Below are 26,475 nucleotides of genomic sequence, written 5' to 3' on the forward strand. Positions count from 1 at the left end.
AAGTTACAGTTCACCTGGAAGGAAAAATAATTCTAAACTTGTATGCACCTAACAATACAGTCTCAAAATATATAGAGCAAAACCATAAGGAGAAACTGACAACTCCTCTATCACAGTCAGAAACTTCTGACAAATCTTATTTCATAAATGAAATATTAAGCAACACAACAATGAGTTATGATATATAAAATTGGGCAGCACAGACGTAATGGACATATATGGAATACTGCACCCAATAATGCCAGAATAAGCAGTCTTTTCAAGCACACAGCAAATATTGACTATCTAGGAAGTTGTTTTTTTAGGTCAGAGTACACTATTTTTCAGTGCTCCTAACAAAAGATCGGAACAACCATTTCAAATCTGGCAAGTTGTTGAGTGACCAGATATTACATTGGTTACCAAATAAATTAGTTAATCTGTAAATGATTTCCTTTTAGACTAGTATGTCTTATGTCACTGAAAAGAACAAGCACTGTTTTCCTCACTCACCTCAGCTTCTTGGACATCTACCCAACAGCAAACAAGAAACTACATCAACCAATATGACCACTGGGAATCTAGGGAAAAGATTTATTTCATCCAAAATTTTGGACAAATGATGAGTGGTTACTGGCTAGAATGTAAGTACAATGACAGAATCTTTTGTTTTGTTGTGTTTTGTTTACAGATGTATCAATGTCTGGCACATAACAGCACTCAAAAAATATTTTTAAATGATTGGATGCATAAATGAACAAAGATCATATACTACTATGTCTTCTTGTCTTTACTTGTGGCATTGTAATAATTCTGGATATTTTGTAGTGTGTATTCTATTTGGTAGAGTAACCTAATCATCCTGCATTCAGGTTTCAGCATAATATTTCAGAAAGAAAGCACACAGCATCTGTGTTAACCTTGACATGTCAGGTTAACTCTATCTGAGGCTGCTGACAAAGAGATACCTTGATGGAAATATCTGGGCCTGCTGATAGGGATAAAGCCTGCTGGGAAAAGCAGAAGGGGGCCAGATTAAAGGAAAATTAACTCAGCTCTACTTCCCTCATAGTTTTCTTACAGGGAGGGGAATGAAATCCCACAGTAAACAAGTGACTCATGAGTAGACTGCTCTTCACAAACTGTGTCAGGAGTGTTCAAGAAGAAAAGCAGAAGATGGACAGGAATCCTTTGTACTGATTGATCGTTCTCCTCTGCTCTCTCTGGTCTCAACCCCTTTGTCACACTGCACTGCTTACTCCAGTTCCAATGGTTCAGCCCTAACTGATGGTATAGCTAGGTTCCAGGTGAATTTGTGGTTACACAGCAGGGATCAATGCCAGGCAATGAGGAAGGAAACTGTTCATTCATAAGGGGAAGAGTTTAATATGAACACTGATGAGGGGGTGGAGGGCCATGTGGGGGAGTCAGGCTGGGGGTTGTGTCACAGGCTGGAGTCAGTAAAGAGGCAGGAATAAGCAGGTATCACAGTCAACGTGTAGGCAAGTGCTTAGGATGTTAACAGTTTTAACTAGAGGCAGCTCAAGGTCTCCCTCTGTAGCACTGCTCCAGGTCCGGTCTTCTAGAACTTACATAGTCTTGGTCTAAACAGGAGACTCTTTGTCCCCAAAGTTGGCAGTTGTCCTTCCCAGACAGAGCACCTTCAGTTTGTAAGCCTAGTGGAAACTTGCCCTCGTGCATGTGGGTTGAGGATTCAGTCAACAGCACAAAGCACTTGGAACTTCCCCTTTTCTAAATTCTTCTCTAACGGTCAAAGTATTGGGTCTTCCTAGGGTTCTGTTTGTTCAAGAGCTCACCTTTTTATTTTAGTGCATGGTGGTGAACAGTATACCAGGTTCCCTAGGTTGAGCAAAGTTGTCACACAAAGCAGAATATGTCGGTAGTCACTGGTAAGGGAACTAGGTGAATCATGCGAGCTTTCCAAAACACAGCAATGGGAGGAAAGTATAGAAGAAAGTGTGCGAAGAAGACGAGAGCGGGTAAGTAGAGGCTTTGCACCACTTTAAGCAGACAGGAGGCCAGGTTTTGTCCCTTATACAGAGAGAAGGCTGAAAGTCTGTCCAAAGGATCCCATCAGCTTGGTTAGGCAGAACAAGACACTTTCTCACCACAGACTGCCAACACCTTGGCACAGAGAACAGATTCTTAGTTGGATTCAGCGTTTTTATGTCCAAGAATATCCTGATTCAACTAATTACTTTGTATTCAACTAATTACTCAGTTTTCAAAATGTGGGCTGATGACCCCTAGGTTGCTCATAGGCTTTGCAACAAGGCCCACAGAATCAAAACCATTTTCATAATAATACTAAGACATTATTCATCTTTATGAATCTCATTTTCTCAAGAGTCCACAGTGGAGTTTTCCTAGATGATACTGATATGTTTTATCTGCCTTCTATTAAGGCAGACATTAGAGAGATATGCCAAAAGTCAAACAATGCCACTCTTCTTACTAAATTCTATTGTTTAGGGGAAACATAGTTATTATTTTTAGGTTACAATGCAGTGCATTTATTATTGTTATTTCCAAGTGAACTAATAATGGCTTTAAATTTTCCTTGGTTTCAATTTCTAAGATGGCAAATATTCATAAATATAAGCCATGTAAGAAAATATTCTTTGATTCTCCCTGGTTTTTAAGAATGTAAAGGGATCCTGAGATGAGTAAGTTTGAAAACTATTGCTTTGTATTTTCACCATAAATCCATGGTGACAAGCGCTGAAACATGTAGTAGTTAAAAAATAAGGGAGTGTTGTGTCGCAATTTTTGGCTGTACAGATATACAAACAATACAAATGACTTGGTAACCATTTTTCAATGTCATTTTCCTTATGCCTAGAAATGGCTCTATAATTCTAAAGCCAGACAATTCATACACATGTTCTAAAGCTGGCTTCTCCTGGAGTTATTTATTCCTGGGAGTTATTTGGCTGATCAGAGGGCAACTTAAGTCTCAACTCATCACCATTTTATGCTGTAGAGGCCTTATTTATATATTTTTAGGAAGCAGAGAATCTTATTATATCACAATATTTTAGAAGATATCAAGGAAATTTATAAGTTGTTTCGATACACTCCTAATATTTTACCTCAATGGGCTACTGGGTCTAGCATTTTAAGGTAATGTAACAGTTCCTAAAACAATAACCATAAAATGTTGAGCTGACATTCAGATGAGCTCTCTGTCCTCTTTTTCATATTTTATTAAGCACAATAACCACACGCAAATCAACAACCCAGAAAAGATAAAAGGTATCCCCTATGTGCTCTGAATTATTCATAACTTCCAAAGGAATATAATGTTAAATCGTAATACTCCAAGTCAACCAAATTCCCACTGAGCATCTAGCTTCCGATATTTCAGGTGCAATACATATCCCTTCTTGACAACATCTCAGCATAGCATTTTCACAAGTAGACCAGTCTTGATGTAGTAGGAATGTTTTTGTTCATTCATTTCAGGCAATTCCTCAGTGCTGAACTGTGTTCAGCTCAGCTTAGGCAGTGTGACAAATTAAGATGTGCTTTATCTCCCAAGCTGGCCTTCAGGGAGGGTATAGAGTATGAGAGAGAAATGTACAGCAATAATCACACTCCAAAGTGGAATCCAGGGACCTCTATATGAATTATATACATAATAGGAGCTATTAGAGCTCACAGATGGAAGAGCTAAAATAAAAATGGTCAAAATGGCAAAGATATAAAACATGACACAAAAAACCATTTCTTCACCATTGTGCAAAAATAGTCCAGCTGTATTTAAATATGCAACCCTTTGGTGTTCACAATTTCCCACTCCTGTGTTTAGACTAGAAGGAGGAAAGAGAAGCTATTTAAAGTCCTTCACGTGCAATTCTGACCCATGAGATATACTTCCCCCATCCAAAGCTAGTGCTGGGCTTCACATCCCTTGAGGATATTGACAAAGGCAAACAACCCACTGAACATGGGCTATGGATGTGTGGGCCCATGGGCAGCACGGCATTGATACGAGCTTCTGTCTACCTGCCAGAGTCTCTCCCTCTGAGACACAATCAGTAACCCAGGCAGGGGTTGGTGGGTAACCACATGGGGCTCCCATCCAACCACCAACCAACCAACCAACCAACCAACCAACCAACCAAATGTGGAAAAGAGCACAGTCTGGCAGCTGGTCCCCTCCCGCTTGTATAAAACTAGTCTGACTGACCAGCAAAGTTGCATTACCTACGTGTGGCACTCCAACACTTGGGATAAATGTTCTCTGTGGTGAGTGTTTATTAGCTACAAGCTGGCCCTTTTGCTCTCTCTCTCTTGTTTTGGGGGGACATTTTTTCAAGGTAGGCTTTCAGAGGCATCGGAATAACTGGACAGAACAGTAGCTGCTATTTTTACTCTGTTCTGTATGAGCTATGGTTCCTGATAGAGAAGTGAATACACATTCTTCTTTATTGGAGATGATGCCATCCCAAAACAAGTTGTTTCATAACAACTCTACAAACAGCTGTTATTAATGCTGCTAAAAGGTAATGTAAGGAGAGCTAAGTGAGTCCCATACAGCTGCCATCTCTAGTATGGTGAGGACACAAAATGGGACCTGTACATGTGTATGCCCTATAAAGGGAGACTCACATTAAGTGTAGTATCAAAAAGACAAGAAACAACGATGGTCAGGGAGGATGTGGAGAAAAGAGAACCCTCATGCATTGTTGGTGGGGATATAAATTGGTGCAGCCACTGTGGAAAACAGTACGGAGTTTCCTCAAAAACTTAAAAATAGAACTACCATATGATCCAGTAATTCTATTACTGGGTATTTGCCCACAGAAAACAAAAACACTCATTCAAAAAGCTACACACACCACTATGTCTACTGCATTATTTACAAGTAGACAAGATACAGAAGCAGCCCAGTGTCTGTTGATAGATGAATGGATAGAGAAGATGTGGTGTGTGTGTGTACACACACACACACACACACACAATGGAATATTACTTTGCCATAAAAAGAATGAGATCCTGACATCTGTGACAACATGGATGGACCTAGAGGGTATTATGCTAAGTGAAGTAAGTCAGACATCTTAAAGATGAGTGCAATATTTCACTTACATAGGGAATCTAAAAAACAAAACAAACAAAAAACAAAGAGAATTATAAATACAGAGAACAAAATAGTGGTTGCCAGAAGGGAGGCATTAGGGGAATGGGCAAAACACATGAAGGGGATTAAGATGTACAAATTTTCAGTTCTAAAATGAATAAGTCATGGAGATGAAAACTAAAAAAGGTAAAGCACAGGGACTATAGTCAATAATATTGTAATAACGTTGTATGGTGACAGATGGTAACTACACTATCATGGTGAACACCAAGTCATGTACAGAATTGTCCAATCACTATGTTGTACACCCCAAACTAATATAACACTGTATGTCAATTCTACCTCAATAAAAACAACAACAGAGCTGAACACTGTCTGTACTTTTCTCCATAGATCTTCCAGCCAAACTGACTATATAGAAACCAGACCCTATATACCCTTATGAAAAAGGAGTAGGGCGTATGCTGACCTGATGAAAAAATATGCCTCTGGGAAATGTAAAAAAAAATCAGGGCAAAAGGGGACCCAAAGACCTCCTCTTCTAGTCTACCAAGGATCCAAGAAGGTTGCGATGAGGGAGGCAGTAGTTGCTGGGGCGACCACTGCATCACTATGGCCCTCCACCACGTGTTCCACACGACGGTACTGCCCGGCGTGGCCCTTGCTGTCTGGCTGGCCTCCCACATTGCCAGGTTACTGTCAGTGCCAGTCCTAGATGTAAAACCAAAATTAATGTAAGAGGTATGGAGAGTTCCCAACATAGCTTTTCAGACAAAAGCAAGAGTTAAAAAAGCAGCCCCATGAACATCAGTAAAACCAGCTGTTTCTGATTTAGAGGCAAAAATAACTCCATAAACATTAGCAAAAATGCCAAAACAAATGACATCCATATCTACTAAGAGGACTGAACTTCATGCATGAAAGCCAGATCCCTTGTTTATGGTCCGAGGAGCAAATTTTGGGTGATAAAAGCATTGTGTTATTTGTGAGCAAGCATCTACTTGGAAGCAGTTCTGACTCTGGCTGTCCTTGGTTGGTATGTGTTCTTCTAATCTGCTCCTTTTACCCATCTGATGGGCCGTGGCAATGCCAGGATTATGTTCCCCTTATCATGGATTCTTTTTTTTTTTTTTAATGTTTTTAATGTTTATTTATTTTTGAGAGAGAGAGAGAGAGAGAGACAGAGCATGAGCAGGGGAGGGGCACAGAGAGAGGGAGACACAGAATCTGAAGCAGGCTCCAGGCTCCAAACTATCAGCACAGAGCCCCACACAGGGTTCAAACCCACAAACTATGAAATCCTGACCTGAGCAGAAGTCAGTCATTTAACTGACTGAGCCACCTGGGTGCCCCTTGTGGATTCTTTATCTAATGTTCTGTTTTCAAAAGTCCCTTGTCAATCTTAATTTTGTGAAAATGTATTTTTCGAAACCAAACATTTTAATATGTACACACACGTATATGTATATGTAAAGACACACACATATTCTTTCTTTTTTTCTTAACATATTCATAGTTTAGTACAGATCCCTTAACATAAAAAATGTGTGGCAATTACTGTTGACACCTCCTCCAGTCTACTGGGGCTGGGTGGTCATGGGTTACTGCAGAGAGGAAATCTGTTTATACTCCTCCTTCTTGAAAAATGGATCAAGGGCCAGTTCAGAAAACTTGCCCCGAAGCTTTGAAATAGGTGTGAAAAATGCCAAGCGCTTGCCAAGAGCTGCAAAAAGAAAACAAGGCAGGGGCGCCTGGGTGGCGCAGTCGGTTAAGCGTCCGACTTCAGCCAGGTCACGATCTCGCGGTCCGTGAGTTCGAGCCCCGCGTCAGGCTCTGGGCTGATGGCTCAGAGCCTGGAGCCTGTTTCCGATTCTGTGTCTCCCCCTCTCTCTCTGTCCCTCCCCTGTTCATGCTCTGTCTCTCTGTCCCAAAAATAAATAAACGTTGAAAAAAAAATTAAAAAAAAAAAAGAAAACAAGGCAGAATGCAAGCGAGCAGGACAACAGTGCTGGTCAGTATGACTCGATGCAAAGCTTGGAGAAGTGGGGTACCTAGGTGGCTCAGTCAGTTAAGCGTCCAACTCTTGATTTTGGCTCAGGTTATGATTTCACAGTTGTGAGACTAAGCCCCCAATCAGGCCCCAAGATGGGCTTTGTGTTGTGCTCCCTGCTGGGCATGGAGTATCTCTCTCTCTCTCTCTCTCTCTCTCAAAAAAAAAAAAAAAAAAAATTATAGAAGAGGCCCTTAAGAATGTGGTGGAACCTCACAATACTCAGGTATATGTGTCCAGCCAGGCCTCTGTCCTGAGCTCCAGACTCCTGTGTCTACCTGTGCCCTCCACTTTGGTGCTACCTTAGAGCTCCTGTTCCACAGGCCCAAACTGGAACTTGTGATCTTCCTGCCAAAAGCTGTCATCCCCTTCCTTGCCTTTCTTATTTCAGGAAAGGACACTTCCATTTTTCCCTCTGTCCCCCTCACATCCCACCATTACACTCTGTCAGTTCTAGCTTCAAAATCTACCTTGGATCCACCCCCGTTTCCCATCTGCACGGTCACTACCTAGCCCAAGCCAACAGACCAAGTGATAGCTGGGAGTTCTATGAATGGACTCTCTGATTCGGCTCTTGCCTCTCCCTTCAGTGTCCTCAAGGGCAGCCACATAACATTTTTTAAATGCCAATCAGATCAGGCCACTCTCCAACTCAGAGCCCTTCAATGTACTGTTTATTCCAGGGCTGGAGCAGGGAAAGGACAGGATGAGCCTGGACCATCTTATTGTGCCAGAAGGTAACACATGCTCAACGAAGGATGTGGACATGTCAAAAGCCAGCTCAAGGGGGCTCTTGCTGACAAAACCTGTGATAGTCTGAGTGCCACAAATGTAATTATAACCCATGGAATAAATCAAGAATCTATGAACTCATACTGATCCAAATGAATGAATGAATGAATGAATGAGAGAGAGAAAGAAATCTCCTCCTTCAAGTAGATTGCCAACTAATACATGTGGATGGGATGAAGGAGTTCCAAGCTTAGCATTTGCCTACCACCATAGTAAAGACTATTTCAAGTATGAAGCACCTAGCAAACATCTACTAGTGAGTGAATGCTTGATGAGAAATAATATATTCATCTAGCCTCAAAATATCTTTTAATAATTAACAGGAAAAAATAGTTCAGTGGAGAAAGCTGGTAACACTACCTTAATCATGTGATCAAAGTTAACATCACTTGTAATGGGACTAGTCAACAATATGGTCTTTTTTCAAATATTTATTTCACTTTTTAAAAATGTTTATTTATTTTTGAGAGAGAGAAAGAGAGAGATAGAAGGAGGGGAAGAGAGAGAGGGAGACAGAGAATCTCAAGCAGGCTCCATCCACACTGTTGGTGCAGAGTCTGATATGGGGCTCAAACTCACAAACTGTGAAATCATGACCTGAGCTGAAATCAAGAGTCAGACACTTGACTGAGTTACCCAGGCACCTCAAGAGCATGGTCTTCTGATATGCTGCATCACAGTGTGTTTCTGTAAAAACACACAATCTAATCATTAGGACACATCAGACAAACCCAAATGGAGGGTTATTCTATAAAGTAAATGACATGTGATCTTCCACAATGTCTAGGTCACAAAAAAAAAAAAGAGTAACTGTCTCAGATGGAAGAGACAACTGGACTCTAGACCCACCAGGCACATTAAAGGGACAATGTGCAACATTCTAACGGGCCTGAGGATTAGAAAGGCCTGCGTCAAGGTTAACTGCCTTATCTTGATGACTGCACTAAGGATTTACAGGAAAGGGTCCTTTAGCATCATATCAGCAACTTATCTTTAAATGGTTTAGTAAAAAATAATAATACGTATATAAATACAGTGCGTGATCAGGCAAGTATGATAAAATGTTTACAGGAATTCTTAGTGAAAGGTATAGGAAAGCTGACTAGTGTACTGTTCTTGCAACTTTTCTCTAAGTTTGAAATTATTCAAAATAAAAAGTTAAACACACCTTTATTGTTTTCCCATTACACTCAGGACAAATGCTAAAAAAGCAACATCAGGTCCTTGGTGACCTGGTCCCAGCATAACTGTCAATTATTTTACTCCAACATCTTATTTCCTTGAGACTTTGACTTTGCCAGCCTTACTTAGTTTTTCCAAACATGTTACCATGTAGGAAAACTGTCCCAAGGGGTGAAGGGGCTGCTATATTTAAATCCACGTATGTAGGGCTGAATGAGCACACTGACACATAAAATAACGACCCGTAATGACTTAAAACTACTGATGTCAGTAATTAGGACTATTTTCATAGTACCAAGAAGGTGATTAAAAAAAATTAAATAAGTACTAATTAATTTCACATAATAGTCACCCTGGGACCTTCTGTAAGATCTGCTGTTAATGATGTATTTTTCTGTAATTAATTTTTATGTGTAGTCCTGGGGGCTCCCCACCACCTTCTGAATTGCACCTTGACCAGCACACTTGACTCTTCCAGCCTCCCTACAATCCAGCCTTCTCTGTAAAGAAAGGGGAAACACAGAGAACCGGAAATGCAGCAGAACTTTGGTTTGGCAATGCTTTCTTGGCTCCGAGAGGGAATTAAAGCAATTAATACAAGCAAGAGAGTATTATGGGAGAATGTGTTTTCTCTCTGCAGTTTTTAAAGGTACAAAGCAGAGGACAAAAAGGAGAAAGACCATATTCAATAAAGAGAAGATCCAAGTTCAAGTCTAACCACTACCACCACTTAATAGCCTGGCAAATCACATTCTTTCTCTAGGTCTCACTTTCCCTGGGTTACGATTTTTAAATGTGGACAGGACCTTGAACCCCAGATGGCAGAGGCCGAGTCAGAAGACCTGTGGCTTTTATGGTGACAAGTAATGTCAGTTGCAGCACGAGTCTTGATAAGAAGAAAGTGGGGGTGACTTAACCCTCATGTCTTTTCTAGGCCCACTATGCCAACATATTGGTTAACACTGAACAAATCACATGTTCTTAAAAATGGCATAATTTTGGAGTACCTGAGTGGCTCAGTCAGTTAAGCGTCTGACTCTTAATATCTACGTTGATAGTGAGGAGCCTGCTTGGGATTCTCTCTCTCTCTCCCCCTCTCTGCCCCTCCCCACTTGCTGTCTCTCTCTCTCTCTCTCTCTCTCTCTCAAAATGAATAAACATTAAAAAAATAGTATCATTTCCTCCTTTGAGTACCAATTTTTCTTCCAGATTCCTAAAGAATGTGCCAGAACCAGCTTTCCAGCTCACCTGTAACAGATAATGGCTAAATAGACATGCTTGTTCTTCAGTGCAGACAGGAAGGCAGCTTGAGTTCTCAAAAAAAGATGTAAGGGAGACCACATATTATACATAAGAGGATATGCATGAGTGGTTGTTTCAGTGGCACAAGGCAGAGAACTCTGGAAGACACTGAAGGAAAACCAAACCACGGAGTGAAGAGTGGTCTGCCTGTAGCAGACACCGGGTGTACAGAAACACTCGGGTGGCCTCCAGACCAGGCACTCAAGAGCACATGATCATACTTACTTGGCCAGCTTCCACTGGGGAAGCAGTGGCCCCTCAATATTAGAACTCTCCCTGAAACTAAAGCCCAGTAACCTCTGCCTGCACTTCAGCAACTTCGCACAGTGGCCTGCTCCGGCCTGTCCTGCCTTGACAAACATGGGCGCAGGAAGCCCAGCGGCCATATCCAAGGGCAGCTGTCACACTGAGTGATGGTCCCCTGGCTGCCTTTCCCATTAGCCAGTTCCTTGAGAAGAGAGACTGGGCTTTTTAGCTCTATGTCTCTGCCACTTAGTACACAGTCAGGCTTAGCAACGTCTCCGGTGAATGAAAGCTCAAGGGGATTTCAGGGAACAACAGTATCTTAAGCTTGTGCTTGGACACACTGTCCTTTCTACCCCAGGTCATCCTAAGTCCAGCAATAATGCACCCCACCACTCTCCAGCACTTGCTCTGCTCATCTCCTCACTACCCACTCCTACACGTTTACATGACACAACCAAAACAAAAAGGGGAGTATGCAGCAGTCCGAATGCTGACCAGAACATCTTCCTCTCCTTACGGCTCTGTTCTCCCCGGACCACACGGATGCTTCTTTTCGACTCATATTAATTATGATTCTGAACATCCCTCCTCACACACACATATATACACGTTTTCTCTTTGTAGCTTCTAATTTCCTAGTTGTTAAGCAACTAGGAAACACACTGAGTTGTACTCAGAGTGTGCTAAGTGGTTTTAATTCTGCTGAGCGTTATTATTTTCAGTGCTTTCCCTTTAAAAATAATGAATTTTAAAAAATCAGCTTCAGATGGTCTCCTTCAAAGGAGTAGAAAGGGGAAAGGTTTTCTTTTTTTCTCTTACACTTCAAATCTTCACTAATTTAGTTCCATTAAGGTCTAAATGGGATGCATTTAAATACTCATCAAAGAATGTTCCTTCTGGCAGGTAAAATGGGTGCCTTGTAACTGGATCAGCACAGCTCATGAAAAAGAAGGGTAACAGCGACAGCATTGGGAGCTTTTGCTCGGGAAAGTGGGCAATGGCTTAATGAAACAGTTCTCATCACCCAACCAAATGAACTAATTTGCAGTCTTGCCTGATTTTCACTTGGTATTTACATGTCATGGGGAGAATTACCTGAAATCTAATGCCTGTCCTAGAGAAAACATTCCTAAGGAGCCAGACAGAGCTGGATCCATTTTTTGTTTTCTTTTGGTTTGTTTTTGGATGTATTTCTCTCAATATGTCAATTTCAGGAAAAGCTCCTTAATTTTGCTTGATCAAGTGGGGATCTTAGCTCTAATCCAGCTAATCAAAATGTATTACCGGAGACATAATAACTAAAACATGTTTGGAGAGAGAAAGGTGATTTAAACAAGGGTTTTCAGAGGAGCCCTTTAAGAGGGGAGAGGCACGGGGTCCCCACCTGTGTCCTCATCGGCTCCATTCAAGCTGAATTATCCGGAGTCTCTCCATACTAGGCATTGTACTTTTCCTGCAAGAGTTTTGGGGAAAATTGGTTTAGAGCCAGTGATTCACCAGACGTGAAAGCAAGCAAAAGCTGGTGCTACAGACTGCCAGCTCCACCAGCTTGGGGAATGGCCTGGCTGGCTCGCTGCTTCATTCCCAGGACCCATACCAGGCCTCACACATACCAGAGGCTGTAACCACTTGTTGGAATGAAGGAATGTTAGGATGGATGAATGGAGGGAGGCAACAGTGAGACCTAAAAGTGGGCAGAGAGCTCCCATTTTGATTAGGCTCTGAAACATTTCCTCACATCCGGATTGCAGACTAAATGCATGGTGAGTCAACAAAGGAGGCACAAAAATAATTTGCAAGAGCTAAAACAAAATAGCTCAGAATGCTGGTGGTTTTAATGGAGACGTGCAAACCTTCACTGACAGGATCTAAGAATGAGATTCTATACCTAAACTGTGACATCTGTCAGTCACCGTTATCCCCCTGAATCTGATGTGGTTTTAGCTTGGTAAGTCTGGGCCACAGTCTCTGGGTCTTGATAAGACAGACTGGGCCTTTCTAGAAAGAATACACTTCTGTCTCAGAATTATGAAGGGCAACTTACTCACTGAAATCCCCTAACATTCAAACAAGGAATACACACTGAAGTTATAGGAGACAGTTTCAAGGAAAATAAAAGTACATGGCCCAGTGGATAGTAAACTTAAGTATAAACTGGTATTTTGTTACTTGAATACCCCCAAGATAGAAATATGAACTCAGTCTACCACCGTGCCATCAAGAGAAATAAAATGTGAGCCATATATGTAATTTTAAATGTCTAGTAGCCACAATAAAAAACATAAAATAAAGGTAATTTTGACAATATATGTTGTCGAACCTGACGTATACAAAATACTATCTTTTGACATGTGATACATTTTTCAAAATTATTCATAGGGTAATTTACATTCTCTCTTTCCTATTAAATCTTGAAATCCAGTTTGTAGTTTAGTTACAGCACATCACAGTTTGGGCTTACCATGTTTCAGGTGCTCAACAGCCACAGGTGGCTAACGGCCTCGCCATGTCAGCACAGGTCTGGTGCTGACAGTCTGGTAAGACTGATGAATGGACATATTCACAATGAACAGCATCAAAAAAGCAGCAGGTCTGGAATGTACCTCTTTGTGGGTTATTCCAGCCCACTCTTACTTCCTTTAGGTTCTTGTCACATTGTTTTAACACGGCTGTCACTCACAGAACCTATCACCAGACTCCAAGTGTGAGCACAACCCGGGCCTTTACAGTCATAACTTAGGCCACTGCAGCAGCCCAAGAAGAGAACATGTGACCAAGCAGAGCCAATCAGAATCTGGCCCTAGGACTGGACTATAGAAGCTAGGGGAAAAGGCTTTCTCTTTCCCCTCTGGGTGTCAGGGTGTGATTTGGGGGCTTTTCCCATCATAGGGAGAGCCTGTCTTAGGATGGGGCCTTGATGCAGCAAAGGAAAACCCTAGTCCATATGTTGGCCCTGGTATGATCTTCCCTCCATGAATTCTGCACCTACTCTGTATCCTCCCGGCACGTTCTCTCGTTTGCTTAGGCTAATTTGAAGTGTGTTTCATCCACTCTCATTAGACAGAGTCATGATTTGGCCCAAGCCACAGGCCTGGCCAGTTGCCACGATCTCCCACAACATGCCTTGGTGCTGTCTCTGAGACAACATACCAGGCCACAGAGGGCCCACCGGCCACCCTCAAATGGCAGGGCTTACAGCTTTTAAATTTCTTCAGTGCTGTATTAGTTCTTGTTCCCTCCCCGGGTCACCACTTGCCTTGCAGACCTTGGCCCTTACACCTCCATCCGGTGGACAGATGTGCCAGAAAGGTGAGCTGCTTTACCTTGCTGCTAGAGCCTGTGGTTCCCCTTTGTTCTCCCCCACGTGTCTGCTGTCTTATTTTATTTCCCCTTTCATGCATCCTGCCTTGAGAAGCAGAATGGTACCACGAGTTTGTCTTGGCACTACAGGGTCTCATTGGCCTCCTTCTGAAATGTATGAAAGACCTATTCTGAAGCACTGACCTTTTAGAAGCAAGTGAACACAAAAGGACACTGTTCCTGGCCTGAGGTTATAAACGCAAAAATGACAACCACATCCTCTGCATTTGCATGGGATCCACACTGATATCCCCAGCATGACTGCAAATACGTTCACCCAGGACATAGCTACCAACGGCCCTGGTGAGCAACCCCTTGGGAGGACTGTGGAGATAAAACCCAACCTGTCCTACACTCCATCATAGAGGATTGACTGACTGAGAGAGAATTCTGAGAAATGTCCATTTAAATTTACATATTATGCTATTTCTTGAGAAACAAATTGAAGATTCGTCAATAAGTGAAGTAGTTATCACTTCTGCCTCTAGCTTCAGTCTTGGTCTCGCCTGAGCAAGTTCCAGACAGATGCTGACAGCGTTCCCTTCAGGTGCCTGTGATCAATATATTCCCACAACAACACTTTACTGACTGTAGTTCTAATGGAGAGTCTTATGAAATCTGAAGGAGTCCCCTTGAAAGTCTATGGGGAAGCAGACAGGCCTTCTTTACCTCGAAGGAGTTTACAAGATAGGTAATTAAAATTCACAGTTCCAATTATTCTTGCTCCTCTCAGGAAGTTCAGCACGCTAATTAATGCTTCAGTGTGCTTAATGTTTTAAGTGATCTGGAAAAATGATGAGTGAAATTCATATGGAGACTTTAGCAGGCTTTTTTTTTTCTTCCCACTGAACTAACTCCCTTGCCAGGGAACTAGTGCGAACCAACCAGGTCTGATGCTTCTGGAGAGTGCAGGTCATAGAGGTTTGCTCTTTGATTTTGCACATTCTCTTCCTTCAGCTGTGAAGAGTGAGGTGCTCACAAGCAGGGAGCAGCCCTGCCCATCTCTCTGCAGCTACATCAGTTTGGGTGCCTTCCTCAAACTGCCCCATCACACATTCCCTTCTTCCCTACCTCAGCAAGAGGACAGGTTTGTGGGTCTGAACAGGTCACCCTGAGTCTGCTGAAGATGTAAACATCTGTCAAATTAGGACCAGCTCTAAGACTGGTAGGTTGAGTCCCACGGGGAAAATTCTTACCTCAAAATGGCCAGGGTATCCATCCCTGGAGTTTCCAAAAACTTTTTTTTCAATGGTTATTTATTTTTAAGAGAGCACAAGTGGGGGAGGGGAAGTGAGAGGGGGGCAGAGGATCTGAAACAGGCTTTGGGCTCCCAGCAGCGAGCCCAATGTGGGGCTTGAACTCACAACTGCAAGATCATGACCTGAGCTGAAGTTGGATGCTCAACCGACTGATCCATCCAGGCGCCCCTCCAAAAACTCTTACTTCCTAAGGGATCCAAGTCAAGTTATCTACCCTACCCAAGCCTCAGTGCCTTATCTTCAAAATGGGAGCACAACAACACCTACCTAGCCAGCACCACCTGAAGTAATGCAGGACTCTCTGAGCCTCCTCCCCCAGAGCCTACCTGTAGCAGAACATCACTTTCTTTTCTTCTCCTTCACTGAAGATAACCTTTGAGTGTATTCCCACCTCCCCTCATGTATTTATTTTATTTATTATTTTATTTTATTTTTTAAGAGAGAGAGTGAAAGCACAAGCAAGGGAGAAGGGCAGAGGGAGACACAGAAAGAATACCAAACAGGCTCCACGCTCAGCACAGAGCCTGACATAGGGCTCTATCCCATGACCCTGAGATCATGACCTGAGCCAAAATCAAGAGTCGGACGCTCAACAGACTAAGCCGAGTAGGCACCCTCTTCCCTTCATATACATTAAAATACTTAGTCATTCAAAAACATGGAGGACCCAGAAAAGTAAAATAAATAAATAAATAAATAAATAAATAAATAAATAAATAAATAACCTTTAAAACCTCCCATGGACTCATGACCCAAGGCAACCACCACTAACATTTTGCATTTCCTTTCCTAAGTACAGGTGCATTTCATGTAGTTGAGATCATGCTATAGACACAACTTTGATCCTTCTTCCACTTAACATTATATGCATTTTCCTGTGTTACTCTGTATAGTCTCCAGAAATAATACTTTCAATAGTTGTAGACTATTCTGGCCAGTGACTGCTCAAGGTTTATTCAACCACACTAAGCTTTTCAGATATCACTGTGTCCAAATTTGCCAATACACACAGCACTGTGGTTAGCATTCCCTTAGGAGAGGTCCTGGAATTAGAATTCTGGGGTTCTGAGCATAAAGATGTCAAGGGCTCTTGACACATGCTGCAGTTAGCTTTCCTTACACACACCGCCACAAGCAATGCCGTGGAAAGCACGCTTCACATCTCTAGGAATTACCACTTAAGATTTTTTTTAATAACTTGATTGATGAAAAATGATCTTATTTACACTTCCTCAACTTCTCAAGAGACCAACCATTTTCGTGTTAACCATATGTCATTCCTCTTTTGTGCCTTCACAGGAAGGAAGGCTCTCTGCCAGAGTGGGGCAATGGATCCCAACCTTCAGCATGCTGAAGAACTGGTGGGAAAGTTCAGTGGAGGATGGGGATCTACCTTTTTAACTAATTTTAATGCAAGTGATTCTTGGGGCAGAATTGGAGAAATTCTGGGTAAGAGTGTTAGTTATAAAACCTGTTTCTAGAGTTTTTCTTACATTGAAGATTTCATTCTTTTCAGCAAATATCCTCTCCAGTGAACAATCCTCACATTTAGGTTGCCTTTTTTTTTCTTTTAATTTTTTTTAACATTTATTTATTTTTGAGACAGAGAGAGACGGAGCATGAACAGGGGAGGGTCAGAGACAGAAGGACACACAGAATCTGAAACAGGCTCCAGGCTCTGAGCTGTCAGCACAGAGCCTGACGCGGGGCTCGAACTCATTGATCGCGAGATCATGACCTGAGCCGAAGTCAGATGTTCAACCGACTGAGCCACCCAGGCGCCCCTGGATTGCCTTTTTATGAAGCACAGGAACTTAAGTCAAATCTGCCAATATTTTCTTTTGCAACTTCTTTTCATTCTTCTACAGAAAATTTTTTACTTAAGGGTAAAGCTTTACAAATGTTGCTTTTTTAATTTTCTCCTTCTTTAAAAACAAAAATCACTGCTAAATCTATCTGGAATTTAAGTTGGCTATCTGGCATAAAGTAAAGATGTAAAATTTTAGATTTTGTTTTTCAAAATGACTAACCACCTTCCACCAACCATTACAATGCAATTTCTCCCTCCGTCACCAACTCTTGCTGCCTCTTTTAGCTTACATCAAATACTTACAGATGGTGGGGCCTCTGATGGACAGAACCTTGCCATGTCCTCTCTCCAGTTTTTCAAAACCTTTTTCTCACAAACTTTAGCCTTGAGAAAACTCCTGGTCCCTGAAACCTTCCACAGTGTGGCTTTAGGCAAAGTTAAGAATTCAACAGTTTTAATTTCTTCCTACAGATGACTAGGAAAAACATTATAGCTTTTTGTAAATACGATAAATTCATGTTTATAGGAATTTTACAATAATTTTGTGACTCAAATATCGTCGAGGCAGAAATTTTAAAGCTGAAGGGACCTTAAGGAACAGCTACCTCTAGTTCAGTCCCTGTGAAGAAACAAACTGAAACAGAGAGTCCTAAAACCAGGTGCCCAAATTCCTGCAGCTAATGGGCAACAGGGCTAGAATTCATGGTCTGTATCTGCTGGAAACTCCAAAGTGCTTTGGCCACCATCCTCTCTAGGATTTATTGGTGGTCATAATTAAGCAGGGAGGTGACAGTTGACTTAAAGACCCTATTTAGGGTCTGTTAACTATGTTCATTCTTACACCCAACGACCATCCGAACCAGAGAAAGGAAGCTGACTTTAGGCTGATGTGCCACATAGGCTAAAATAAATACTTCCAGAGGATTGTTTGGAAGAAGTGCATCTTGCTCATGGAACAGCACTTAGGGGAGAAAATGGACTATCTTTCTCTCCCCACTGAGTCTCTAAACTCAGGTTACACCTAGATTCAAACGTAAGGGGAATCTCATACTCCTGAGACTGACGTGCGGACGATATTGTCAGTGACCCGCCACAGCAGGCCCCGGGTACTGACGTGTGCCAGTCACACACTGGCTATACCTCAGCGCAGGAGACTGGGGGCTCATGGTGAAGTGGCTCAAAGCAGAGAGCAGGTGCCAGGGCAATTCAGGACAAACAACAACAATAAGCCTTTCCCCAAATAGAATTATTTTTGCCAGTCTGAAGTTAAATAGAAAGCCTTGTTGGACATATGGGAAAGTTTCTTGACAACATAAATGTCAAATCTAAAATAATTTCCAGCTCTAGATTTATGTATTCTCCGACTAGAGGGAAATGTGCTCTTTAGGTATCTCCAGCCCTAGGTTTTCTGATCATGCAGGTAACGCTCTTAAACACCCACACATTTAAGCAAAAGACTGTTTTTTCCACCTTGTGATGGCATGTGTCTATTCCCATCATTCAGTGGGATGCTTCTGAGAGAGAGTGTATGCTTTAGGTGTGGAGGTGACCATTTTAAGGTGGCCTGGCTTAGCTCTATGCCAAATTGTGCAGGACATTTGAGGCTCTGTGAATTCTCTCTTGACTATCCACCTCTTCCTTCTTTAAATCCTTTATGAGTGAGCCCAGAGTGGCAAAACTCAAGCTCTGATCCAGATCTTGACCTGCCCCTGTACCTATAAGAACTTTTCAGGGCATCACCCTCCCAAGTAATGATGGAGGTATTTCTTCTAGAACATTATAAGACCCTCAAAAATTGCACCCTAAAAATCACAGCTTATGAAAAAAACAGGGATGGAACAGACCACCAAGAACCCATGGAACTTTGTAATCAAGATTCTCGCAAAACCTGTAACAACCCTCCTAAAATCATGAACCTGGCTGAATATTCCCTGGCCTAGCCACACACCCTGGCATCAGTGCCACACAGCCTTCTTCCCTGGGCTTGCGCTTCCTCCTTGCAGAGAAAAGTCCTTGAAGACATTCACTTCTAAAAGAGACTAGATCCATCAAACTTAAACATATGTGCCAGGGACCCCCTTCTTCATTAATTCTTTGTTTTCTTCTCTCAAGCACAGGAAGGCCTATCTTCGCAGTGTCTTTATCTGCACTTGTCACTCCCCAAACACAGCAGGAACTGAAGTGGTTCTTGAAGTCACTAAATCAGCCACTTTTTGCACCAAAAGGAGGCACTTCTACACTATTTTTGGCTTCTTTCTGAAGGTCTTCATATCCTGCTGAGGCTTTCTGGTTCCTTGTGAGATCAATGTTAATATGTCAGGGAAAGTCTCACTCCGTTCCAGCCAATGCAACCCATGCATCCCACAGACATCACACCTTGCTGAGGAGCTGACCGTCAGCTCACTGGATTTTTAAATTTTTGTCTTCTTGTGATTGACTGATTGGTAAAATATGTATAACATACGGCTGACTGTTTTAACCATACTTAAGTGGAGAGTTCAGTGGTATTAAATATTTTACTGCAATTAAAAAAAAGGGGGGGTTTCTAAAAACCTATTTAACCAAAAGATAAAATAACAAGATCAGAAGATAATCAGAAATTACTTTTACCACCACCCTCCTCCTTGTTTTTCCACTTGTCTTTTCTTGAGGTATCACTATGGATAGCAAGCCAGCAGTGGCAGCCATATCTGCAACAGCTTAGGCCAAATTCTAGGGAAGAGCATAATGATCATCATTACTTCTTGGACAGCAAAGGTCTGAAGGGTTCTGAGACAAAAGCATGTACAGCAAATGTTTCTTTTTCTTTCCAAGTTTATGTTTTGGGAGGAAATAAGAGAGAAACTAAATTCCTCAACAGCATGCAAGTGGAACCTTCTAGAGTCAATGCAGATATAAGGTGGATGTCTGATGGCCCACGTCCAAATCGTGCCAATATGTGACCTTGGGCAAATGACTGAACCTTTCTGGGCCTCAATTTGCAAGCTATAAAGCGAGGATAATGTGAAAAGTAGATGGGTTAATATAATTACAGCATTCCTAACAGGGTAAGGCACATAAAAGTCCTCACTAAATGTTAGTTACTATTATTGAAAGGCCAAGATCACCAACTGAAATATTTCAGGTGGAGGGCCTACTAATAAAGCATTTTTATTTTGTGTGGTTGAACTTCAAAATGGCTTATTCTTAGAATTCATAAAAAATACCTTAAATAACTTAAGGACATGAATAATTGTTCTTTCAGCGACAAAAATACTCTTTTTTAGCTTAAAAAAAAGGCTCATTGTTATTCTTGGTAGTCAATGGCACAAGGGTTGTTATTAGAATGGAAAAAAAATCTTTTGACAGCTTTGACTTAACTCCTACGCTCAGAGGATGTCATTTAATGTAAAAGCGCAAACACACACAAAGGCAAGAGAAGAAATGCCTGCTTAAAACCATCCCCTCTTCAAAACTTGCAGATGTCTTTCAAAAACCCTACATAATGTTTTTAGAGTTTATTTATAAACTTAGATACTTTAGACACATTTTGTGTAGAACTTACTGTTTTAAACTCTGAAAACTTTTTTTTTCTTGAATTCTAGAAAAGTGAAGGTTTCCAGTGTCTCCTTTGACTATCAGTGATGTTAAACACACAATAAAAACACAAACAATAAACTAGGGGGCAGGGGGACTGCCTTTAGAAGGACCCCCAGGGGCCTGTCAGGACCACAGGGATGGGCACCACGGTCTGGCACAAACACCACCAAGCCATCTGGCTGCGGCCTCCATTGGCCTCAGGCCAGACGCCGTGCCCTGGGTAGGAAGGTCATGACATCGATCTTCCAGGGGTGTTGAGAAACTGACTGAAGAAGGAGATTACCACAGAAATTTCAGAGCCATGTGGAAGACTCCATTCCTGGCCAGAAAACCCTCTGCCATGTCAAGGCTAAGAGCAGAGGTGAGACGAAGGAGGCAGATGAGAATCTTCCACTGTCAAGGAGTCCTCAGATGATGAAGACAGTCAGTCACTACCAAAAATGGACTAAAAACCAGGCTGGGGCTTCCCTGACCAATAAAACAGTATGTCCCTCAGGGAAGTAGTTCACTAACGTGAAGTCCAAGTTGAAGGAAGGCAGTCGGAAGCTCCCTGCACACAAACGCTACAGTGTCTATGAGCCTCATGACCAAATGCACAGCTGATCTCAGATGGTCACGGGTGGGCCCTGCCGGTGACCACCAGAGCACTCTCAGTGCCCACTACCTGACTGGGAGCTAAACAGCCTGAGTAGCTCCCAGGCTAATGGGTGCTGGCCCTCTTGTTTACTCTCGGACAGCGCTATGTTGGTACTATGGTAGTAAGCCTACAAACAAACAACAGCTGGACAGTATGTAAAAGCAGAACTCTGACCCACAACCTGCAGCAACCTGGCCAGGAGACCAAGCATTTATCTACAGCAACCAGCCCGGATAGCCAGCCTGCTATCTCTACATCATGCTTGTAAACAGTCAGGCCACTGCCTCTAGCAATAATCCAAAATGCCAACCAATAACTTCTGCAGTGATCAGCTACAAATGGCCAGGACTTGATTAAAAATTGAGAACTTCCCTAATTTCCAACACCTCCCACTTACAACTGAGGAACTACTAGAGAAAGCCAAACACGCACCTTTAAACGATCACAGATGCCCACCTTCCTGAGCCCACCTCCAGCTTCCCCACGCCAATGGCCTCCCATCAGGGCACACCAGGAACCTTCTCTGCTCCGACGTACAGCTCTTCCCCTCCTCTGCCTGCCTCTGAGTCTCTGCCGAAATGCAAGAGATGGTGGCTGACTCCCTCGCTATATAGTCAGTTCTGCATAAATAGCCTTTGCTGGTTCTCTTCTGGCTGGTCTCCATTTATTTCCTCAGCCCTGCGTTGCTCAGGCCTCCCTTATCCTTGCCTCTCTATCTCCTTCCCAAACCAAAGTAGCATGAAGAAAATGAATTTCAATGAGAGAGTCAACCATTGCTCTGGGAAAAGGTAGACCTACATAGGACCAATATGTACAATCATGAAACATTCTTCTTATGTTCAATTGGCGTATGTGACTTATCTGGATAGCATCAAGAGTGAATACTCACTGATCCAGAACTGGAACAACAGAAAGTTCCCCTACACTCATCAAATATAACAGATCAATAGAAAGGCAATATGTTATTAAGGATTTGTTGCAAAATGCACCCTTGGACCTATGCATGTCAGCCTTGTACCCTAAATCTTCTATACCCGTAGAGCCAATGGGAATCATGTGGAAACCAGTTCATAATCATGGGCTCCTCAGCGTTGCTGGAGACTGAATAAGCAACGAAAGGTGAATTTTCCAGTAGAGTTTATGTATTATTTCTTCTAATTCTCTGGAAATTGGTGCTCTGAATACGAAATACATGGTTAAAGAGAATCATCAAAATGCTCATTGATGTGAGCCCCTGGTCTCCAAATATCCTGGGTAAAAGTCTTCAGGGCCCTTTCAAGCACCAAACTCCATCCCCCTCCGCTGGCATGGGATCCTTAGCGACAGCCCCGCACACTGGGGCTGGAATTCCTTAGTTCTGGCTTGGGATCTCACACACCATCTTCCCATCTTCCAAGCCATCTGAACAATTCATTGATAGGTAAGGTGAAGGAAGTCCTGTGTAGGATTCCCGTGTGCACGAGTCCTTTACAAGCCTCACCCACTCTCCTTTATAAAGGGATCCTTCAGTCACCTTCAAAAATATCATCTACTTTCTTAAAGGAAATGGAAACTTTTTTTTTTTTTTTTAATCAAAAAGAAGTGAAAGTTCATACTGGAGTCTGGAAAGCATTTGAATTTATTTTTCTTCTTTTGCTCAGCAGAAATGTTAAAAAATAACAGAAAACACGGGCCACGGCCCTTTCAACACTTCACATACAGAATTCAGCATATAGAATAAAATATTCCCAACATTTTGGAAACATTAACTTTTACCTGAGATTGCCAAAACATCTGCCCATAATGAAGGTACTGATTGCCTATTTATCTGGATGTGTACTCCCTACCCAACCCCCCCAACCCTCAAAACTAAATCACTGTTTGCCTGTAACCTGATTTGAATGTGTGTGTGTGTGTGTGCGTGCGCGCGTGCGTGTGTGTGTGTGTGTGTGTGTGAGTGTGTGTGTGTGTGTGAGTGAAATAGCAGGGAGTCTTTACAGCCAAGGATTAAAGCTGGAGCAAAACAGAGACTTTGGACTTTGATCAGAAAATGGATTAAATTCCCAGATGAGGCTGATCAGACACGGAAATGCCAGGAGACGCCAGCATTCTCTACTTCTTTCAGGAACAGCTTGGGACAGAGCCCTTTCATTAGGACTGTACTCTTCTGTAAAAGAATCCAGCAACAATTTGTAAAAATTGGCTGCTTATTCATGTACAGGGTGGCTCTTCTAAAAGAAGGAGTACTGGTGAGGCCACCTGGAGCTTCCTGGTCCTGCCCATGTCCCCTGTGGGCTGTGCTGACCTAGTTCCCTCATTCCTTAAATGTGTCCCAGAGAGAGGACATGAGTTTCTTTGGGTCAGTGGTGTGCCCGGTGCCCAGTTATATGGCCTGTTTGTCAAACTGGTGCAGGGTCTGAGATGTTACCCGCTTGCACGGTTATGTACTTTATATATGTGAATGTTGCAGAAACACAAGACAGCTCTTTCCTGACACTCATGTCTAGACCAATAGCTAGTGATGCTACAGCATCAGCCCCCACACCTTGACCCCAGGCAAGGTGATGAGAGACTATGGGGACATTCTGCATAGGTACAGATTTCATGCCAGAGATGAGGGATGGAACACAAAAGGATTTCTCTGCTTACATACGGGAAAGAAGTAACTGCCCCTCTCTCTGTCAAGAAAGGAGGAAGAGAAACCTTTGCTCCTTGGAGATGAGATGGAAAGGGCCCTGGACTCTTACCTTGACCTTTTTGGATATGAAATCACTCGAGGGGTCAGAGAGTCCCATGTGTCTGGGCTTCTATAACCCAGAGATGTCTCCAAGGTCTGGGATTTATCCCTTTGGACAGTAAATACTTAGGGAGACAGCACTCTAGTCTTTCTGGCACCTGGGGCTTAACTGTGTGTGTGTCTTTCTGCAGGATCACTCTGGCTACGGAATGTTCCAACCCTTAGTCAATGGACACAGCAGCCCATCCTGGCCATTCCCCTACCCAGTCCTCCAGCAAGATCCCAGCCACACAGATAGGGATCTGTTTGCTTTCTTTCTCTTAACTTTTAACACTTTCTCCACAATTTTCTTAGGTACAATTGGCATGAACATAAATGTTCACTGAAGAAAACTTAATAGTGACAACTAATAGGTACTGCCTACTTACTGAATATCAGGTGCAATCCTAGATGATATACCATCTCAGTGAATCCTCAGATCAACACCATGAAGCTGGCACTATCACACCCCTATTTGACAGGGGAAGAAATGGAGGTATCATGTTCCAGCAACTTTCCAAAGCTGCAGAGCTGGACGGAGTAGAGCAGGGGCCTGACCCCAAGCCCCTGAATTGTAACAGATAGCTTAGTCCTTCCATTTATCCATTTTTGTAACTAAAATGGAATCAGGCTGTCATTTGTCACGTGTTCTTTTCACTTATCACATGTGACCTTCTTTGATGGACATGGTTGACAGTGTTCTGTGCCCCACCACTATGGGACATGTGCTTTCACAGGCATCCAATGTTCTCTGAGATATCATATCTGGGATGCCAGATTCTAAACCCCAAAGCCTCAGGAACATCAGGCTGTAGCAGCTTAAGATGAGAAGACAGCAAGGTGTGTGGGTTGGTTAAGAGTCTGACTCTTGATTTCGCCTCATGTCATGATCTCACGGTTAATGAGATCAAGCCCCGTGTAGGGCTCTGCACTGACGGCATAGAGCCTGCCTGCGATTCTCTCTCCCCCTTCCCTGCTTATTCCCTCTCTCTCTCTCTCTCTCTCTCTCTCAAAACAAATAAACATTAAAAAAAAAAAAAGGACAAGAAGAGAGGCCATTGAGAGAAGGTTGTCTGGGGTATGAAGCAGCCACCAGCAGGAAGCATTAGAAGGTTTTGAGGACCCAGGTCCTCTGAACACAAGAATTAGCCCTTGGCCGAGAAGAGAACTTTAATACACTGGAATATCTCAAGAACATAAAAGCAACTGAATGATGCAACTTTTTAAAAGTCGGTCTTGGTTCAAATGACAGAGTCTTCCTGTCCTTTGGTTCAGTTCAATGAACGCTGATGGAGGATGTCTCTTACACAGCAGCTCTTAAAAGACAAAACAAACAAGATTTGATCTCCACTCCCGGGAACCTGACAAGTGGGGAGTAAGCCGCAGAAACTGGTAACTTTGAAACTTTAAACTAAGGTGCTGCCGTGAGAACACAAGCAAGACGTTCTATGGGACCCCAGAGGGCAGACATCAGGCTCTTAGAAACCAGAGCTGAGTCTTAAAGCATGAACCAGAGTCAGCAGGTGAGGAGGACAGAAAGAGTGTTCCAGACAGAGGTAACAGCATGGGTAAAGGGCCAGGCTATACTCCCAGGATATAGATGAAACCAGTTTTCATTAATATACTCTATAGTTACCAAGCATGACTTTTTAATCAATCCTTAATTTGGCCCCAAAGCAAAAAAGTGATAAGTATATATTCCTTTAACTACTGTTCAAAGATTGTTTACAGTCAAGCACAAACATTCTTAAAGGATATAAAACAAAAGTTCTAGACACACTTGGTGTCGATTTTGGATAAAAAGGAAATGGAAGAAGATCTCTGTTATTGGAAGGACCATAAAAATAATCTGCATTAAACCACAAAAACAAATCTAAAACTTAATTTTTTTTTTTGCATATTAAAAAATAACATCTCCAAAGCAGTGGATAGAGGCATCCCTTACATTTCTCAGGCACTAACTATTTTTAGAATGTGTTCACCCTTGGGGTGCCTGGGTGGCTCAGTTGGTTCATGGGTTCATGGTTTCAAGCCCCACATGGGACTGTGCTGACAGCTCTGAGCCTGGAGCCTGCTTCAGATTCTGTCTCTCTCTCTCTCTCTGCCCCTCCTCTACTTACGCTCTTTCTCTCTCTCTCAAAAATAAATAAATATTAAAAAAAAAAGAATGTGTTCACCATCAATTAATTCATTTGATCATCACACAAATGCTTTTTGGAAGATGGGCCTCATATTCTCAACTTCTCAGAAATGAAGTACTCCCCCATGGCTACAAGGGGCTAGAGCAGGGGTCTCCTGGCCCTGCACTGGTCTGTCCATCTCAACCCACTGACTATGCAAATTCATCTTCAAGGCAAAGAAGTGAAATCAGTGCATACAACCATGAAAAGCAAATTTTAAATGTTTATCATTACAAC

The 26,475-nt window shown here is 42.5% G+C and overlaps 1 protein-coding gene and 1 long non-coding RNA gene across 9 annotated transcripts in view; one reads left to right on the forward strand and one right to left on the reverse strand.

Annotated features, from left to right (window-relative positions):
- Window positions 1-26,475, reverse strand: part of NPAS2 (neuronal PAS domain protein 2) — a 159,830-nt gene that overhangs the window by 117,967 nt on the left and 15,388 nt on the right. The gene's annotated exons all lie outside the window — the stretch shown is intronic.
- Window positions 458-26,154, forward strand: LOC123580653. Of its 2 annotated transcripts, XR_006703407.1 has the most exons (3): window positions 458-623; window positions 16,577-16,726; window positions 24,374-26,154. It is a non-coding gene; the product is annotated as an uncharacterized LOC123580653 (long non-coding RNA). The 2 variants fall into 2 exon arrangements; XR_006703406.1 differs by lacking the exon at window positions 24,374-26,154 and having other exon boundaries at window positions 16,577-17,282.

Source organism: Leopardus geoffroyi, chromosome A3 (genome assembly GCF_018350155.1).
Source record: "Leopardus geoffroyi isolate Oge1 chromosome A3, O.geoffroyi_Oge1_pat1.0, whole genome shotgun sequence".
NCBI lineage: Eukaryota > Metazoa > Chordata > Mammalia > Carnivora > Felidae > Leopardus > Leopardus geoffroyi.